The sequence below is a fragment of the Felis catus genome, chromosome A1 (genome assembly GCF_018350175.1).
Source record: "Felis catus isolate Fca126 chromosome A1, F.catus_Fca126_mat1.0, whole genome shotgun sequence".
NCBI lineage: Eukaryota > Metazoa > Chordata > Mammalia > Carnivora > Felidae > Felis > Felis catus.
In genome coordinates, this window is record NC_058368.1 from 152380335 (window position 1) to 152400527 (window position 20193).

Genomic DNA, 20193 nt, shown 5'->3' on the forward strand with positions numbered 1-20193 from the left:
GAAAGAGAGGGAGAAGGACAGATACTGAGTTTCTCTCTGTTGGCTTATTTCCTATTAGCCAAGGAAGGAATCTGTTATAGGTGATATCAGTGATCTGCAGCTGTGAACATGGGATGGAACACTAGTGACACTGGACCTAGAATTCCAAGGTGAAAGCAGACCATGATGATGTAGGGGTGGCTTGCTTAAAGATTTTACTTATTCAAGTGAACGTAACTGGGATTTGAAAATGGTAACTGGAAGCTTTGGATTCCAAATCTCCTACCTTGACAAACTTCTTACTACTATGGATAATTTTCCTCTGATGTCTATTTAATCTCCAACTTATAAATGTTTGTGTTAATGCCCTGTCTACCAACATCTTGTATGGTTTGAAGAGGTGAATTTGTGGCACACGTATATCTGAGTAATGGAAACAGGGCTACAACTAGTACATAATTAGAAAAAGATCACTCTTTAGGATGTACAAATTATACAAGAACAACACTCTGAACAGTGAATTATTAAATGTTCTCCTAGTTGGGATAGACCAACTAGAAAAAAGTGCCTGCTTCCTAGGGAAAGACACAGTCCCATGACAGGATACATTTTCCAGTCCCCAGCCAGATCCTCAGGAAAACATAACCATACATGGGGGCCCTCAGTGCAAACAACACCCTATTTTATAATCCTTACAGACAACAAAGCACAATCAATATTCCATAGCCCCAGGGCCATTCCAATGCACAATTCCAGGGGACACCAAACATATGGAAACATTGTGAAGGTTCCCCTGGAGTTGTGCTATATGACTGCGCTGCACAGTGTTTCTCTTCTAAGGATGGAATTACCATACAATTGTGTGGATGGTTAGTGGGGTAGGAAATCTCTGACAAGTGAGATATTCTCGCAAACCCTTCCCTACTACACATTGTTCAACAGGCATCTGATCTATCAATTCTACCTATCAATTCAATATCCATTCAATATTCATAATCTAACCATCAACTCAAATTACATCTTGAATCAATGTCCCTTTCTCCATCTCCGCCTTCTTATCTGAGACACCATCCTCCCTTAGCTAGACCACTGTTCTCATTTTTCTACTATGTTCTCTCCTCCAGCACATTTTACACAAATAGCCACAGTGATTTTCTTTAAATAAAATTCTGATCATGTCAATCCTTCTTAAGATTTTTCAGTGGTTTTCTATTTCTCTTAAAATAAAATCCTAAATCCCATGTCAGCAAAGTCTTGGTATGGTCTTCTCCTGCACGTGCTGTTTTCTCTCTCTCCCAACCTTCCACCGGGTCACTTCTCCTCATTCTGCAGGTTCCAACATAATTGCTGCTTCTATAGAGAAGCTTCCTAATCTAAATCGAGTCCCATCACGAGGCAATAATCTCTAGTCTTCTCTCGTGCTTTAGTGAATACTAATCACAATTTATGATGAGACAATTATTTGTATCATATATTCAATGCAACTCCCCAGGGGTAAGGGCTGCCAGGGCAAGAGCAGTGTCTGTTCTGTTGAACACCGGATCCACGCACTGTACCTAGCTCAGTGCCTGCTATATTGGATGGATAACAGGGTAGGTAATGGCTCATTAGCTATTAATCCATCGACCCATTGCTATAAAACATTAATAGTAAGGATATATGCTCAAACATCACTATGTATGGGCAGCCTTATGCCCAAACAGGTCAATTCCCTGCTACCCAGGTGAAAAAAGAAAAATGCATGTGAAAATAATGGTAGAATTTGTGGCAGTGGCGTTGAAGGTAGCAGTGACGTTGGCAATGGTGATAAAGAGAAATTCTTGTTTTTCCTACTCACCGTTTTCTGCACAATTTTAGTAACCTGTTTTGATGTCAAACTTTATCACAGCCAAGTCCTAACTTCTAAGCATATAAACTACAGAGCATAAAATCCTCCTCTTTGAAAACCATAGGCAGTTTTGACAATATATTTGAATTCATTAACCTCTTAACTCTGGTACAAGTCCATATTCACAAGTATGACAATGATTAAGTTAATGAGTTAATCATTCCCTTCTAGTTACAGTCTTTCTTAATTAGTTGATTTAAATTGGGGAGTGGGAGGAGGAAGGGAAAGAATCTTCTGTGGAGTCTATTTTCATAGTGCCAGATAAAATTTCTGAAGGCTTTTTTTGAAAGATTTAGAAATGTAGACATCTTTCCCATACCGTTTATGATTTTTTAAGCTACCAAGTCCTACTAAGCCGATTATCATATTTTAGCAAAATAAATCACTTGGCAAGCACTTCCTACATGCCTGCCCTGCAGAGGCCATACCCTAAAGTCAGGCCCTCCAGGAAACACAAAGAGGCCAAGGGATATGACACAGGCTTTGCAAGCTTGTGAATCTAAAGTTTGTTAGTCATCTAACCAAAAATTAAGGGCCATGGATCATATTTTCAGGATCAGCTGCCTCCCTTTGCAGGGCCTTAGTTCACACGACCACGGTGTTCCCAAGTTTTAAAAAAGAGTGTGAAAATGTACTCTAATGTCCTTGCATAAATTGGACCAGGCCCCACAAATGCCCTATCATTATATTATGCAGACATTGTTCAAGTAATATTCTTAGCATTTTAATTTCCCTTTCTCGTTTATGATTTTAAAAGCTCTCTCACGTGACCTTAAATAAATGCTAGATGGTAGTCTCAAATTTCCTCACTTCAATAATTTTTCTCTTATCAGTGCACTTACAAGTTTTTAAGTATCTTTGCCCTTCCCCTCCCCCTCCACATAGTACACATAACTGGAATGATGCATACTTGTTTTATACCTTGAGGGTTCAAGAGTCTTTATACTTTTATATTCCAGTGTCTGGAGCAGAAAGAAGCAGAAAAGCCGAGTTATTTAGTAAAAGAAAGCCAAGCTGAAGAACTTGGAAGGTGATACCAGAGATTCAGTGACGCTCTTGAGAGAAGTGATTTATATGTGACGTCCCTTTCTACTTCCATTCTCCTCCACTCCCTACAACATTGCCCACTCTTTGCTTCTAGAGTCTATTTCACGTACCTCATATAAGCAGAAGCATACAGTAGTTGTCTTTCTGTGACTGGCCTTTTTCAGTTAGCATAATGTCCTCCAATTTCGTCCATGGTGTCACATATACAGGATTTCCTTCTTTTTTTTAAGCTGAATAATAAAAGCAGAGAGTAGAATGGTGATTACCAGAGACCTCAGGGAGGGAGAAGTGGGGAGTTGTTCAACTGGCATGTAGTTTCGCTCACAAAGATGAATAAGTTCTAGAGATCTGCTATACAACATAATGCCTGTGGTTAATGATATTGTATAGTACAATTAAGAATGTGTCAAGTAGGCAGATCTCATGTTAAGTGTTCTCACCACAGTAATAATAATTTGTTTAATTTTTCACTTTCTCTCCCCTACCCTACTCCATCTCTCTCTAGATAGATAGATAGATAGATACACACACACATATATAATTGTCTTCTTCCTACAAATATCTTCAATTCTTAAAATAAAAATCTTACTAGGATGAACTGATATTTTTTTCTTTCCACTACCTTTTAATTAAACTCAAAACATACTTTGATTTAAATATTTTTAGGTTTTTTAGGTTTTTGTTCTGTTTTCTTTTGTTTGCTATGCATTAATCTCCAGGAGCCAAAGTACCCAAAATTGGAACTTTGTGATACTATCATTTGGAAGCATAGAAAAGAGAATTTTTTTTCTTTAGAAGGTTTGTTAGATATCATCTAATCGTTTATAAATTTTACAAATTTATCTTACTTTAGAAATGAGAACATTAAGGCCTACCTGGGAGTAAACTGCCATAATTCTCTTTAGTAAATGTAACCCATTATAATAAAGAAAGAAAGCTTTGAAAGGGCAGGAATTTATTGAAAACCGAATCCTTTTTCAAAAAGGCCAATGATACCAGAACTTCCACTTGGCTCTACAGAGAGGTCTCATTCTTGTTTGGTTTCTCCTTGGCTTAAATATCCCCCCTCATGGCAAGGGAAATGAGGTCACAGTGTAGCTCTGAGGTCCCTAATGGGACCAAGAAAAAAAAAAAGAGGAGACGAGGGAAAGAGAAGCAAGCCAAGCACTGATTTTGCAAAACCATTATGTCATTTAGTTACTGATTTGTATTTTTTCACATATTCTGAAAAACAAAGAATATAAGAATTATATGTAAGGAATCAAGAACATGGTTCTGAAAAGTATTCCCTAATACACATCACTTTAATACAAAAGAACTTTATATTGATTATACCTTTTATATTTATTTACATTATGTCATTTTTAATCTTGTGTCCATACCAGATTAAAACCTCTTGAAGGCAAGGACCTTGGCATAGGGCTTATACATACTGCTTAGGAATCATAATGGACCAAGCACACATGTGCTTCAACACTAAAATGAAATGGAATCAATCATTACTTAAAATTTTAGTGTCATAAGAAGGAAATGAAATGTTTCCTATTGATTTAAGACATATTAACATTACCTATATTTCATCAAATAATTAAAAAATATGTTTAAGAAATATTTTTGATAACTTTACACAAGTATTTCTTTTTTACCTGTAATTAGAAAAGCTAAAAATAGCAGAGTATGATAATCCCAATCTAACCTCGTGTGTGTGCCTGCGTAGCAGGTAACAAGTATGTGTGTGTGTGTGTGTGAATGTGTGTGTGTGTAATGTGTGTACAAATATATGAGAGAATGGAAGGAAAGAAGCATCTCTGAACCCCTGAGCAGCCACCTGAAGAGGACTACAGCCAGCATGGCCTCCTGCCCTTACGATTATACACAATCAGTGCCTGCCTTAACACTCACAAGTCAAAAATATATTGATTTGCAGCCTGCCTCAGAATGTGCTATTGGTGGAGAAAGTGTCTGGCAATGAGAGAACTCAGAGCACAAGACACTGGAGAAGAGGGTCGCTTCACTCAGAAAGAGGTCACAGGGCTTTCCTCTTTGTGATACATCCAAAGGAAAGCAACAGCTGCAAAACAGAGAATAGTATAATGCATACAATACGATCAGACAAAGAAAAATAAGTCCCCAACAAATAAGAATATGTAATTCACGAACTTGACTTGATATAGCACAGGATAAAGAAATAATGGGGCACCTGGGTGGCTCAGTCGGTTGAGTGTCTGCCTCTTGATTTCAACTCAGGATCGTGGGATTGAGCCTCCGCATGGGCTCCACACTGAGCATGGAGACTGCTTGGGATTCTCCCTCTCAACCTCTGCCCCTTCCCCCACCCCACCCTCATACCCCCACTCCCATTCACGAGTGCTCGCTCTTTCTCTCTCTGTCTCTCAAAAAAAAAAAGAAAGAAAAAAAAGAAAAAAGAAAAGAAAAGAAATAATTTAGCCATTATAAGTCCAACAGATCAATACAAGCAGTCAATGTTTTGATTAAAATGGTCATTTTTCATACTGCTTTATGCAGTTTGACAATTTCACTTTCTAAATCAATTGGTTTAAGCAGATTGATCTATGTCACCACCTAAATTCTTTCCACATGGATATAGTTTAAGAATGTTATAAGAATCTAAGAAAGCCCATATGCATAATCATTTCATAGATGGTTGACCAAAAATGAAATTTCCAACACTAGATAAAACAGTAACAATTATGTGGATGGAGGTGGAAATAATGTCTGTAGTTTAAAGCTCTGAAACATATGATACCCTAGATGTGTGTCCTGTTTTGGAAAGCTGCCCCCAGGCTGTCTTGTAGAAGGGTTAGGAGCAAGATAACAGAGGCTCACAGAGACATCTCTGGGCTACGGAAGGGACTTTCAGGCCACAACATTCTCTTGAGTTCCAAGGAGTCATTCCCAGTGAGAGGGACCACGTTCGAAGACGATTGACAGTTTAGACTGAAAACAGCTTTCAAAGAGACTAATCTTATAAAGTATTGCAAATGAATAAGGGCAACAGGAGAAGGTGTTCACCTGCCAGTCTCCGCCGTGCAAGATGAGAGCCTGTCTGTACTCACACATGTGCTGACTTAAAAAAAAAAATCACATAAAAAACAACATCTTTGCTTCGGAGACGTTTTTAACAAGTATTACAGAAAGAGCACCAGCTACCAAAAAGAGTTGCCAAGGCCAGAAGGAGCCATCAATCGAAACAGTTTACATTTCAAAGTTTTTCCAAGAAGAGTGAAAAACGTCTCCCTGCCTTGATGGAAAACAGAGGCGCTGTAGTAAGAATCTATGTGCTGCCTTCTCAGTCAAGTTTCTTTCTCTAGAGTGGCCTTTTAAACCTTAGGTTGGTACCCACAGGTAGAGAGAAATAGAAGTGTTAGTATCTCCTGGGGCTTGTGCCCTGAGCAGCTTAGTGGCCTGTGGAATCAGGATAAAAATCCTCTTCCTTTTATGAGTTTGACAAGAAAAACAGCCTTATTGCTCTTGGGCACTATTTGAGATTGATCGGTCACTTTTACTTCTATACTACGTACTTTCTGACATCACTGAACAAATAATTATACGTATCTGCCTTGGAATGTTTTTTTCCCCTGGAGATAATTCCGGAATCGAGTCTTACTTATCTCAGCCTCTTACAATGGAGGAAATGAAAGCTAACAATGCCACATTTTAACCAGAGTGTGCATTTGTTTGTCCCTTGTAAAGAAAATGTTTTTTTTTTTTTATTTGAAAGAAAAAGTCTGCATGCTTTTCTTTGGCCCCGGGGAAGGAAAAAAGAACATTTCTTAAATTCAGTAAGGATTTTCAAAAGATACATAATCTAATGGATACTTCTGGTTTTAGCTTTTAATTTTCTGCTTAATTTTTCCATGACATTACTAAACACCAAATCTAATTTCCTGAATCTATTAGAATAAATTCTACATACTTTCATTTTTCGTTCCAGAAGCAGGTCAAATGGAAACAATAGTCTAAGAAAAAATTTTAATTTCATAATTAAGACTTGGGGAAGGAAGATAACAGTGAGAAACTTTTGTCATTGATTTGTGTCCCATGAAAATGGTTATTTGTGCATCTCCCTCCTACACACAATATGCCAACAATCCCTCCACTAGATCCAAATGTGCCAACACATCTCTTTGACCAATAAGTAATGTGTATAACCATAACAAAGACTCAAATGCCCTGATTACCCAGAAGTAGTGCCATGACCATTTTCTTAGATTGCAGTAGAATAGATTAAAAAAAGGACCACCCTCTCTTTTTGCACACACACACATACGCTGTTCATTATGATCACAAAGGTTACCGTCACTTTCTTAGATTGACCTATCGATATAAATTACACAATATCACTGAAAAATATTACCAATTTCCATACCAACATCCTTTGTAAATACCACTGGTTCTCCATGAACTCCTTCTGACCTCCTGGTCTGAGGCTGTCACCATATGATGTACATAATTCTCTCAACACTGATCCATTACTTCTGCTCAGTGTTGGGGGTCAGGCCAATAGTGTAAAGTCAAAGATAATTAGCAGCCCTATCAATAACCAGCTCCAGAATTGTCGCCTAAGTGACAGGCCAGAAAAGCCAAGAAAAGAGGTAGCAATAGAAAGTAGAAGAAAAGTGCCGGTACATTCTGTGGTTCGAGCAGCTGCTATGGACTATCAGCATCACCAGGAGACCTCATTGCATTAGCATAAATTCAAATGACAAATGCACAGTGCTATTCAGAGACTCATTAATTTGCAATGGGTGCAGTGCTCATGACATATTAGTGCAAAATTCAAATGTCTTTGTAGCAATGTGAATTTAGTTGTGAGACCAAAGTCGCTAAAATGAAAATGTGTGGTTTTTTTAGCAGTTTATTAAATTATGAACTGTGATGACTATATCCGTGCATCTTTTTAAGCAGATGAGGTCCAGCGTGCTCCAGCGGCAAATCGCATGGTTTGTGTTGATATTTTCCTGTCAGACAATTTCCAAGCAGCAGATAAGATACTAGACTGTCTGCTTTGCTCTGCTGCATGCGGACTGAGAGCTCCCCCTTCTGGACAAATGACATTGCCACTCTAAAAGAATATACCACCATTTATTGTCTTCTTTTTGTATCTTTAACAACAGGTTTTGATGCAAAGAATTTCAGTGTCCACCCAAAGCCAAAAGAAAATAATTTGGTATCATTTATTGTAAAGGAGAGTATATGATAACTTTCTACAAAATGCAGAAGTCACCCTCAATTGAAATTGGTCTTACATAATTTTCTATGCAGCGACTCCCAGATCTCATTTACAAGCATCTTTTTTAAAATAACTGCCTGGTTTACGTATAGCTAGAATATAGGCAAAAAAATTTTTTTAATTGTTATTGTCATATTATTTCTGTAATACCATAAACAAGCTTACAATTACTAAGCATTCAATTGTATAAAGAAAATAGCATGGATATACATAGACAGAGCCTTTTCAACAAAGCTACTAAGTATATCTTGTACTCAACTTGGTTGAATGAGATTATGAACAGACACAGACAAGAAAAGCCAGATCATACCTTTGCCACTTGTGTCTGGTGGGCTAATCTGTCTTTTTAACATAACAAATCTTCTGCCCAATTATTTCAAGTTACTCAAAACAAATTTATCGCTGTTGTGCCTTTTAAAAATATAGTGACTCAGATCATTACAAAAATGGAATGAAGAAGGAGGTTAACTTTCTCTGCAGTATTGATGTAACCCAAATATACCAAATGAAATGTCACACCTGCACTTCTCAGTATCCAGAATTCATAGTTTCTTAGAGCAGACCTGAATCCCGGTTTATATTACACAAATACTCAAGTTCATAGCTGATACTTTTAAAGAGATACATTTAGCATTTTTCAGAATAAGCTATAGCTTTCCAAATCATGTATCATACCTCTGCAAAAATTGAAAAGCAGGCTACCATTTGAAAATTGCTGTTAGGAGAATAGAAAATCTACAAGTAAAAGATGTATCCTTTGGCCATTTGAACTAACTAATCTCCACTGGGCTATCCAAAGTGTGCTTTAGCAGGTCCTTCTTAAAAAGTATGTTTATCACTTTCTAAACTTTGAATACATTATATCAGGTAAAAAGGGGGCTATGTCACCCTATTATTGCTTCTAGACTTAATTATGTACTCTCTGCGCACTCGATTTACAGTGAATTTGGTGAAAGCCATTCCACTAAAAGCTGTGTACTTCTAAATTACATTTAATAATATCATTGATGCTTTGTGTCATCTTCAACAATTAAAAATAACATCACTGTAATCTATCCTACTTACTTGGAATTGAATTGGTCTTGAGTTATTTAGCAGGCTCATTTTATTTAACAGTAACTGCTACATGAAAGATACAGAGCTAATGAAGATTGAGAGGGATCGCTGTACATTAAACATGTGGAAGGAGCATGTAACTGAGCAATATCAGATTTATCTCTGTAGCTGGACGTCTTGGCATTGTTTATCCTTACCGCATTCCCTTTCACCAAGTACTTAGAATCCCACACTCGCAGAACATCACAACCGGAAGGGCCATTGTTGACCATCTCTCATTTTACACACACAAGGAGGAGAGACTGAAAAGCTCAGCAAATTTACCAAGGTCTAACAGCTAGAAAGTGGTAGAACTGAGAAAAGAGCTCTGGTCTCCAGACATTCCTTCTCAAACTTTAGCACACCAAAGAATCACCTGGAGGACTTGTTAAAACAGATTGCTGGGCCTGTTCCCAAAGTTTCTGATTCAGTATTGGGGGAAGAGATTCTCATTTCTGGCTACCTCCAAGTAATACTGTTATTGCTGGCCCAATGGCCACATCTTCAGATCTTAAGAACTACTGTTCCCTAAACCAGTTTTCTGTAAACTGCTGTATTCTTATTTCTAATAACGTCTCTGATCATGATACACAAATCACACTCAATATCACATTACTTTTCTGTCATCTCTCTGAAAGAAGACAGGGGTAATACCTACAGTGTTAAAAATTTGGAAGGGCACAGGAAAACAAAACAAAACAAAACAAAAAACCAAGGTACCCAAAGCCAGATTAAGGCATTTAGGGACACTAAACACTGAAAAGATTATTGCCACTGAGGTGAATCGCTATCCCAATTCAACCCATGTAAATCTCAAGGTAAAAAGCAATATTAAACCATACACACTGTAAAAGAGCCAATCAAAGCCTTAAAGTCTCAAGGTTCTCCCTCTCTCACTCTCTGTCTGCATCTCTCTCTTTCTGTCTCCCTCTCTCTCTCCCCCCTCCCCAAACCCTCACTTATACCCTAAGCATTTCATAGTGTATCTATCAGGTTATTCTAAAGACAGCTCTATTTCTATATTTCTAAGCTACTCTTTTTCATTCTGTCTTGCCATGATCACTTGTCTATTTTGTGAGTATAAAATGAACTCTGAGCTGCAGTTTTCTTAAATCATTACAGAATCTACATAGAGGCCAAATATAGGCAAGATGGCCTTATCTCCGTTGCCTTCCCCCACTAGCTATCAATATTTAGGCAAACAGAAGTTTACCCTCTTTTCAGCCTCTAAAATAAAATAGCATTTACAGACCTAATGCATCAAAGTGCAACTTATCATTGCCCATATAATGTATTAGCAAATTTAGGTCACAAGAATCAGAAAGAGCTCCTGGATAAGGAAACCTGAAATTGCCTGTGCTTGAAGAACCAGCTCAGAAGAACGGGAGCATCTTCAAGAATTTCACCCAGGCATTTGCCGGTTCCTGAGCCTAATGCACAGAATTCAACAAACCTGTTCAGCACTCTGGACTCACAGTTAGTTGTAACATCATTGCCTTTTTTTCCTGGTTTGGAGAATAACTGTAATGAAGTTAATCACCAAAACCCAATATACACATCTATATATTGATTTTAAAATAGCGTCAGTTTGGAAAATGAAAGTGACTAATGATAGGAAAAGATTTTAATTATATATATAAGCCTTGATGTTTCTGTGTTCTCTCTGCTTTTTTTATTGGAGTACAATTACCTCTTTTTTCAGAAGATTTTCAAAATTATCTTTTATCAGTTTCTAGAAAATTTCTGAAATCATGGAATAGATTTTATTCCAATTCATATTATGAATACTGCATTTTTCTGAACATTAAGGATCCTCCCCCAAAAGATAACATCCCTATTTCTGGAGTTCTCTAGTAAGTTACGACATTAAAATCCACTTTGATATATTGCTTAAACTCCTACAGAAAATTAACTTTTCATTTCAAAATAATTTGCAACTATAGTTTCCACGCAAATTTTGCTGTGTTTTTGCCTTATATTTCCTACCATCGTCCCCATTTTTCAGACAAGCCAGCCAATCACAGAAAAATTAACATAGGTTTGTCACGATTACTGGTGCACCCATGCTGTTACTGGGCTTATTACATGCCTCAGCCACATGTTATGTTCACCATCATTTCACCTAGACCTTCCAGTAACATACTCCTAATCCCAAATTCTTTTCCATGCTAGATGCTTCCTTTCACATTTCTTCTTCAGGTTTAAATAAAATAGACCTCCTATCTTTCACAGTCCTTGAATGCTATGCAATTTCTGAATTGCAACAAAAGTTCTATTTTCCTCTGTCTAAATTAAAGTGAATTATTTAGTGTTTCAATGAGTGGCAAACACAGAATTTGTTTATTCAGGACAAAAGACTATGAGAATATGATTCTTCTTTACAACACAATAGAATACTTATTCCTTCAAAAAATTCTGCCCTTTAAAAAAAGATATTAAGTGAAATCAAGTATTGTAACTCAGAGGTTATTAGGGAAAAAGTTTATTAATGTAAATGGCTAAAATCTAGCCTCATGTGAATACTAAGGCAGATAAATAGCAGTCTATTAATTCAGGTTATCTTCTCTACAACTGCATTTTTATTTATATCCTTTCATTTCAAAATATATGCGCATATGCTATTTTTATCTCTCAGTAAAAATAAAGCTAGATATTTTTTGGTATATTAAGCAAGTCTGTTTTACCTGTTTCTAAAATCTTCTCTCTGATATTTTTAAGACAGTTATCTTACACAGACTCTAGAAATGCAAAGGCAATAAAAATGAATCGTTTTGTCTCATGCAGGAATCTTTATTAATGAATATGTGAACATTCTCTGTACAATTTAATATGCTGTATCCACTCATATGATTCTACAAAGAAGTATATTTTTGTGCATAAGCTGATTGGTAAATTTGATTTTAATAAGAAATCAGTAAAATATGCATATTACAAGTGAAGAGAGTACAGGTTCCTATCTGCCATTTATAGTAAGATCTTATATTTCAGAGCTTAATAATGAACCTCCCTGGGGAAGATTTAATAAAGCAGGTGCTCTGGTATTGCAGGCACTTTTGCTTCTGTCTTTCCTTTTTTTCCTATCTCCATGGAAAAAAAATCTCAATAAGATTCATGACCCTGTTTATCAAGGATAAATCTAGTATAGTCTGGACCATGTACCACCCAAGCTGATCCAGATCTCCAACCCAACCCACTGTTTGTCACTGCGTTTATAAAGCACAACATGTCCTGTGAAATAATATGTTTAAGCATTGTCTCTCCATCCTTACCACAAGAAGTATAAAACCAGTTTAGAGTAACCGTCTATTGCACAGTGTAACAAATTTTTAAAAATACAAGTGGGGTGGAGGGGGGAGTAGATCTTAACTGTTCTCTTCTCCTACAGAACACCTAATGTCTAAAACATGTTCAATCCTGTTAATGCTTGTCAAATATTTCACAGTTCAGCTTTGTTCAGACTTTTTACTGACTATGAAAAATCAATTTGGTGGGATTCAGATTCCAGAGACGGAAGAGCTGGAAGAGACCTTAAATAACCTTGTTCTACCAGGTTTATAGGTCAAAAACTGAGTCCCAAGAAAATTAAGTGACTTGCCCAAGGTTTTCCAAAGAATCCAGTTTTAAACTCAAGTCTACAGACACCTACTTCAGCACCCTTCTCACTGTTCATTTCATCTGATATTTTTCTTTAATAATTAAACAATTTCAAGAAGATACACAATGTGATTTCACAATTAAGATAAAGCAGTCACATTATATCCAGGATTGTGTAGAATTTCACTTGTACAGAGTTTCATCTGGTATTTAGTCATTATAGTCAAATAGTATCATTATCTTTCAATTACAGAGATCAATTCTAGTTCATTAGCAAAATAAAATGATTGCCGAAGGTCCACATGAATTCTTCAAAGCTGCAATCTTCCTAATGTCAGAAGTGAAATACATTTCATAAAAAAACAAAATTTAACAAAAGTACTTGAGGTTAAATCAAACTGTGCAAGCCTCACTCACCTAAGTTATCACAGATCTATGTTCAACAGTATAATTCAAAGATCTGAAAAGGAAAATACATGCCAAAACCCTTACTAATAGCCATTTCCCCCTATTTCTTGGTTTTAGTAGCTTTTCCAACAAAGATTAGGGTCACAGGATATTATAGCATGGACAAAGATTTTTAAGTATAGATTCAAGCTAAATGACCTAGAACTACATAAAAGGAAGACTAGATTATGTTTAACATTACAAGAGAATTCTACGTGTAGGTAAAAACAATGGCCCAAACAATATAGCTATTAAGGACTGTGGTAACCTTATCAGGTTTTCTGAACTGACAGCCTTAATTGCTATGCAAGCAAATCCCAGTCAGCTAAGCAGAGCTAAAAGCAAAGGGGTAACAATATTATCAATCTAAATTGATGCTGATATCCTCTCAATAAAACTATACTGGTGTATCTTGGAAGAAGTCATCATTTACAAAAAATACATAAAGCTGTTGCTCTTTAATATTTTCAGTTATTATAAAGTTATCATATTAGAGTTTCTAAGATGATATAAACATTTCAATGTTAAATTGTTAGAATATTTAAACCAAAATTATAGGCTTTGGCTTTCCAAAATATTTTTTTTTAATTTTTTTAATGTTTATTTATTTTTGAGACAGAGGGAGACAGCGAGTGGGGGAGTGGCAGAGAAAAAGGGAGACACAGAATCTGAAACAGGCTCCCGGCTCAGCTGTCAGCACAGAGCCTGATGCGGGGCTGGAACCCAAGAACCGTGAGATCATGATCTGAGGCGAAGTTGGACGCTTAGCCAACTGAGCCACCCAGGCACCCCATCCAACATATTTTTAATTGTACTTTTTCTAAAAAAGTAATTGATGATCTGCTCAGACCATGATGTGGCCACACAAATAGCACAAATAGTTATGATCATGATATACATCGGGCTTGCAATAAAAGGGATTTTTCCCCATTATATACGGACAAAAATTTAAAACAAAAAAAGTTAAAGATAGTTACATTGTGCTTTTATACATCGATCCTTTTCAATATAAATCAACCCTTCATAAAGTTATTTATGCAACTTAACATACATTATCTCATTCTTCTTAGTAATTATTTGCTTCATGGGACACAATCCCTGGAATTCTCAATTACTAGAAACTCAAGATGTTTATCTTGTTAGATAGTTTGCTAATATAGAAGAATGACCTTTTTGTATCATACTAAACAAAGGGCAGTAGTAGTCAGGAAGCCTGGACAGTATGTAAATCAGGCAATTAAGTAAACAGATATCAGGGGTGCAATAATAGCTGTCAGTAAACAAGAGGAAAAGTCAGGTAAGAAATTTAGCGAAGAGAAGCAGATGTAGCCTAATAAATGAAAGGGCCCTAAAGGAATGAAGAAAAGCCTGGCCTAGAGAGTAAACTTCTGGGCAGAAGATAATACCCTTGTCTAACAGGAGGGAAGGGTACCCAGGTAACTGGGATTCTCAATGGGCAGACTGAAGCAACTCTGTGTTCAGCAATGGGGCCTCAAAAGAGAAGAGTTGTGTGTATAATTAAACAGACTAGGGGCCCCTGGGTGGTTCAGTGGGTTAAGCGGCTGACTTTGGCTCAGGTCATGATCTAGCCGTTCGTGAGCCATGTCAGGCTCTGTGCTGACAGCTCAGAGCCTGGAGCCTGCTTCAGATTCTGTGTCTCCCTCTCTCTCTCTCTCTCTCTCTCTCTCTCTCTCTCTGCCCCTCCCCTGCTCACTCTCCATCTCTCTCCAAAAAAAAAATAATAAATAAACATTAAAAAAAATTTTTTTAAAGACTAGACACTGAGACCCCACTGAAAACCACACAGAGTCATCTTCCTGTGAAAGACCAGGTGAGTAAAGATTGGTGCTGCATAGACTGGCAGATGGAGAAAGTCTGGGGCTCAGCAGCAGCAGAACATGTCAGTGCAAAGCAAACTGATGGCAGCCAAGGACACGAGCTGATGCAGGCCTCATCTGTATGCATGAGTGCTGTTGGGGAAGGGCTTCCTTTTTGTTTGCATAATTTCTGAAATTCTCAGACAAATTTATAAACTGGTTGGCCCCCACAAATACAATACCATCCTTCTAGCCAATGTGGCATCTGGAGGCGTGAGCCACTCAATGGAACCTAGCAAGGGAAAAGTCATACATCAAGAGTCTGGGGATTGATTTATCCAAATTATACTGTGTTGGTATATCTTCTATTATAAAAATACCCCTACTGAAAGTAAACGCTACATATGCAGATGAAAGGGAAAACTCCACTACACAACTCTTGATGTGTGTTGCACTGTTCACCCGCAAATTTAGTCTTTTGGATTATGATATTTGTAAGTCAAGGCTTTATACACAAAATGTAGTGTTGTTCCTACTCTTGCTCTTACACTTTAGTCTAGCAATAATTCCATGTTATTGGGGATGTTGATAATCAAATTGTCCTGAATGCTGCCATTACTTGGGTATTTTCAGCAATGCCCTGTTGTTTCATGAAACATTGCTCAGCATTCTTCACTTATATTCAACTTTTAAAAAAGAAAAGAGAACCAAAAGAAATGCTTAAAGATATTTATGTTCCTTTAATTTAACTCAGAGATAAAGGAAAAAATGTTAACCATGGGTGAGTCTAAAATATACTAGAATGCCTAGGAATGAAACTTTCCTTCAATAAAATTTTTATGTAGAAAAATAACACGCTATCTTGAATAACTTAGATGTTCTGTCGGGCAAGAACCTGGAAAAGATAACTTTAAATTATTTTAATTTGGAGGCCACCTGGGTGGCTCAGTCAGTTAAGCATCTGACTTCAGCTCAGGTCATGATCTTGAAGTTCATGGGTTCAAGCCCCGTATCGGGCTTTGTGCTGACAGCTCAGAGCCTGGAGCCTGCTTAGGATTCTATGTCCCCATCTCTCTCTCTGCTCCTTCCCCACTCATGTTCTGTCTCTCTCTCTCTCTCTCTCTCTCTCTCTCTCTCTCAAAAATAAAATAAACCTTAAAAATATTTTTTAAATAAAAAATAACTTATTTTAATTTTTCAAGTGACAAATTTATGCATGTGCACTACACTACAAATAGTACAAAGAATTCTAAAGTCCCACTCCAGTCATCACCCCAATCCAAATCAGCTCCCATGAGGTAAACACTGTTACCAGTTAGAAGTGTATTCTTCTAAACTATTTCTTATGCACTTATAAAGATATAAAGAATACACAACTGCCTTTATACAGATAATTAGTGCATTGAGATATGTCTTTTTTTTCTTGCTTTTACATAAATTGAGAGAAAATGCCCTTTAATTCTATGATTGCATAATTTCATTAATTGTTCTGAGAAAATAAAACATTTCCTTGGAACTATTGGCCCGGAAGCTAGTATTGCACTGAGCTTCTGAAATAGCCTATTAGCAGGAGCATCCCTTGCCTAAAGAAGAAAAATCTGCTTCAGTAGCGCTATCATGTCCTTTGAAACCCTCTGCCAAACAGCATATATTTAGCTTCAGGCTCATCGACAAACTAGCAATGTCATTCGTCCTCAGTATCCATTATAAAAACTTGCACCTGATGAACCTCAAATCAAGTTTCTAGATCACATACCCTTTTGGTCCAGCAATTCACTTTGCTCATCTTTTATCATCATTGCTTGTTAAATCTGCAACGCACACACGCACAAGCATGCAGCTATGGAGAGAATTAAACCCTACACTGTTCTCCCCTTGGGGTGAAGGGAAGGAAAGAAAAACAGGAAAGTCAATATTAAATATTTGCTGTGGTTATTTAAGTATATATACATTTGTATGTTTCCCCTTGGAGGTTGCTTGATGGGGGATGCGTTTACAGAAACTTTAAATAAGTGGGTCAATCACTGTAAGACGCACAGAGACTTAACTTTTTTCCAGCTCTATTATTCGGGGCTGTTCGATTTGATGTTTGATTTGAAATTAAGAGCTTTAAATAAATGCTTGGAAACTATACGGGATGGCAGTATTTAGCAATCTTGTTTTCTTTACATAACGTAACACACTAATGGACTACATTTTTCTTTGCTTTTTGCCATTAACTCTGAAAATAAGCAAGTTACTGTCCAAATCAGAGCCAAAAACACCACAGGGTTTCTGGCTGCAAAGGGACACTTCATGCATGAATGTGGGAAAGGAAAAAGTTGATAAACAGCCAGTTGGGAAGTGTGAAGAGATTATTTTTATTTCATGGTGTTTTCAGTGTGTAGTATCTCAGATGTTCAAAAATATATCACTGCGCCTGAAAGTTTACAATCCTCATAGTAGATATTATCCAATGTAGTAGATGTGAAACACTTATAATGAGGACGCTTTCCCTCCATCTCTCCCTCTTGCCCTTCCTCTCTTTCTCTTTTCCACATCTAATGGGGTTAAAATGCAGCTTCACAGAAAGCAAGCATAGGCACATTGGAATTTTAATGAATGGATCCATGAGATGCGGTTCTTAAAAAAGTGAAACAGATGCTGTCCCTCTGCTGCTGTTCTTTCTTCCTGATTATTTTTATTTCTTTGCCATTCAAAAGAATCTGGTACGTCAGGGTGATTTTCCTTTGATAACCATCCTCTTTCCAACACTGAACACCCAAGTATTGTGTTCAGACCTCAAGGTTTGCAATAATAGTGTTGAACAAATTTGGGAGAAAAAACTTAAAAATCATGGTCTACATTTCATTGTTGATTCTGTAGAGGTATACACACACACACACACACACACACACACACACACACACACATACACGCACACACATACATACACATACAATAGGACTAGCCTGGATCTCCAAATGATAAAAATTAATTATCTCACCAAAGTGCTGACCCCCAACATCTTTGCAAGGTTTTCAGTGTGTGAGACACATTTTCTGTCTACATGAAACATTACCTTTGCTAGTCTTGCTCATTAGTTCATCCTTCTTATTGCCATTGCCTCTAATTATTTTATTATCATCTTAAATTTTTTATTATTATTTATCATCTGTGCTAGTTTTATAATATAAGAAACATTTAGAATTTAATAAAGCAAAACTATAATTGTCTTAGTTAATCAATAAAGGTGTGCTGCTTGGGAGCATAAATGGGAAGTTAATTTGTTTTGCAAAATAAATGCCACAATAATGGAAAGACAAAAATATTCAAAATTCTCTTAATAAAGGACAGAGTACAGAATATTTTCATCTTATATCTTGAAATAAAGGAGAATGAAAATATAATCAATTGACTCTTGTATAATCATACAATTATACAATTATAAATATGTGTATATATCTACAATCTACCTCCCCCCCAATGCTATTTAAATGCAAAGAAATTAGCACATATGAGCTCAAAAGTACTCACATCTATAGACTATATCTTGTGCTCATATGTAATAAATCTGTTGAATGAGGAGCACCTGCATAGCTCAGTCAGTTAAGCATCTGACTCTTGATTTTGGCTCAGGTCATGATCTCACAGTTGTGAGATTGAGCCCTGCATCTGGCTCTGTACTGAGCATGGAGCCTGCTTAAGATCCTCTCTCTCCAGCTGCTCTTCTCTCCCACTCAACTCCCTCTCTCTCTCTCTCTCTCTCTCTCTCTCTCTCTCTCTCTCTCAAGTAAAAAAAATAAGAAGAAGAAGAAGTTGAATAAATTTGTTGAGTGAACATTCTAAAAGGCAGAGGGTTAGAGCTTTTGTGAAGCTGGGAAACAATTTGAAACACTTTCTAATCATAATAGGTAGTCATTATGTGTGTTGCTCCTCTAGATATCCCATATCTGTTCGTTAGTTGAAAACAACAAAACTGAGGATAAAACTTGTTTCTTGGACCCTCCATCCAAAAGAAACCAAAGTAAATTACAGTACTCTCAACTTAATTTTGGAAGCTAGTCAACTCTCTATTTAAACTTCTGAAACAATATTAGTAAAATAGTAAAAAACACAGACTCCTATCCGTTAGCTTTCCAAAGACATGTGGTCTTTCTGTTCTTATGCAACAAAGAGGTTTATTTCTAGTAAATAAATTATTTCATAGAAAAGAAATTATTTCAAAAAGATAAATATAGTACTTTTATAAAGAGTAAAGGGAAAAGAAATAGTGTGCTTATATCGTATGTTAGTTTCTTTGTGTATTAGCAGTTGCTCATCAAAACAAGGAAATAACATGGTTCTTAAGATACTAAAAGATTAACCTCTGAAGGTAAGTGGTATATGACTAGTACAAAATAAAAAACATAAGGATATTTCCTTTTGTAACTTGTAATGGTTCGTAAACAAAATAAATCTAAGAAATACGAGGGATTCAGTAGCACCAATAGAAGTGTTGGACACAGAGAAAATTCTTTTTTTTTAATTATCTTCATATTTATTTATTTTTGAGAGACGGAGCATGAGTGGGGGAGGGGCAGAAAGAGAGGGAGACAGAATCCAAAGCAGGCTCCAGGCTCTGAGCTGTCAGCACATAGCCCGACGTGGGGCTCAAATGCACGAACCATGAGATCGTGACCTGAGCCAAAGTTGGATGCTTAACCAACTGAACCACCCAGGTGCCCCGACACAGAGAAAATTCTTAACCAAAAACTCCTGCCAAGTTTCCTACTTTGTTTTATATGTAAATCTATTGGTGAAGTAAGGGGTTGGGTGTTAAGGCTTCCTTCTTGAGTCTTCCTACTTTAGAAATAACCAAACAAATATACACCCATCATGTGTTAGAAAGTGACGTACATCTTTACGCCTCAAACTTTTGAGGAAATGGTCCTATACATAGATGGCCACTCCCAATTCCCTCTCCTGGGTGACCTCCATGAGAATACACTTACGGTTGTTCTGCCCACAAAACTAACTCCATAGTTCCTCAAAAAGTTTAAAATAGAATTACCATACAATCCAGCAATTCTACTTCTAGGTATATACACTAC

At 36.8% G+C, this 20193-nt stretch overlaps 1 long non-coding RNA gene across 2 annotated transcripts in view; it reads right to left on the reverse strand.

Annotated features, from left to right (window-relative positions):
• LOC109502228 overlaps positions 1 to 20193 on the reverse strand; it is a 221826-nt gene that overhangs the window by 120960 nt on the left and 80673 nt on the right. For both annotated transcript variants that reach the window (XR_006583073.1, XR_006583074.1), the window contains exon 2: positions 3025 to 3144. This is a non-coding gene — a long non-coding RNA (uncharacterized LOC109502228). The remainder of the gene's footprint in view (positions 1 to 3024; positions 3145 to 20193) is intronic.